This window comes from Fukomys damarensis, unplaced genomic scaffold (assembly GCF_012274545.1).
Source record: "Fukomys damarensis isolate Sample0158 unplaced genomic scaffold, DMR_v1.0_HiC HiC_scaffold_9, whole genome shotgun sequence".
NCBI classification, from domain to species: Eukaryota; Metazoa; Chordata; class Mammalia; order Rodentia; family Bathyergidae; genus Fukomys; species Fukomys damarensis.
This window is the reverse complement of record NW_022900921.1, coordinates 4886078-4886847: the sequence shown is the minus strand read 5'-3', so window position 1 is coordinate 4886847 and position 770 is coordinate 4886078. Positions and strand designations below refer to the sequence as shown.

Below are 770 nucleotides of genomic sequence, written 5' to 3'. Positions count from 1 at the left end.
AGCTTCGGAGGTCCCTGCCAGGTGCAGCAACACCTGAACTTGGAAGAGGCCCCCCATCTCCCCTCTGCTCCCCAGGGCAGTGCCGTGTGCGCTGAGGATTGAACCCAGGGTTTCGCACTCACTACGCAAGAACTCCACCACTCGTTACAGGCCTGATGCCCTCCTGTCCCCCAGCATCTCCTCCTTTCCCGTAATGGACCCTGAACTCAGGGGCATTACTAAGTTACCGTTCCCAGGCCTTTGTATCTTTTGAGACCTCAGACAACCAGGTTGGACTTGAACTTGCGATCCTCCTGCCCGAGTTCTCCAGATCGCTGGGGTAATAGGTGCGTAGCTCCTCCCTGGACTTCAAAGGGCATTGTTCGTGTCTTAGATCTGGGCACGGTACCCTGCCCACAGGGCCCGACAGCCCCTTAAGCAACGCCCGCCCCTCTTATCATTCCCTTTTCTCAGCACTGCCCCACCACGCACAACCGGAGCTACCACTTTCCAAGTTGATGGCCTCCCCAAACTGCAACCCGCTCCTGCAGCCTCCGGCGACAGCCCGGAGGCCACAGTTTCCCCGGTAGCTGTGTCCCGACTCTGTAAGCTGGCGCCTCCTCTTCGGGCCAGAATGCCTCCAGCCTTAAGTAAGTTCGTGGGTTCATCAGTCCACCCACGAGTCCATTCATTCCGGAAGCTTGGGGTGGGCCTGGCGCGGGACGCCGGGACCCTCAGTGGCGAACGGTGATCGGTGATCGCGCCCCGCACCCGCACTACCCGAGCCGGAG

The 770-nt window shown here is 60.4% G+C and overlaps 1 protein-coding gene across 1 annotated transcript in view; it reads left to right on the top strand.

Moving 5' to 3' along the window:
* Window positions 1-544: 544 nt before the first annotated feature.
* Window positions 545-770, top strand: part of Vdac1 (voltage dependent anion channel 1) — a 26497-nt gene continuing 26271 nt past the window's right edge. The window contains exon 1 of the mRNA XM_010639732.2: window positions 545-629. The gene's annotated coding sequence lies outside the window, so the exon portion shown is untranslated. The remainder of the gene's footprint in view (window positions 630-770) is intronic.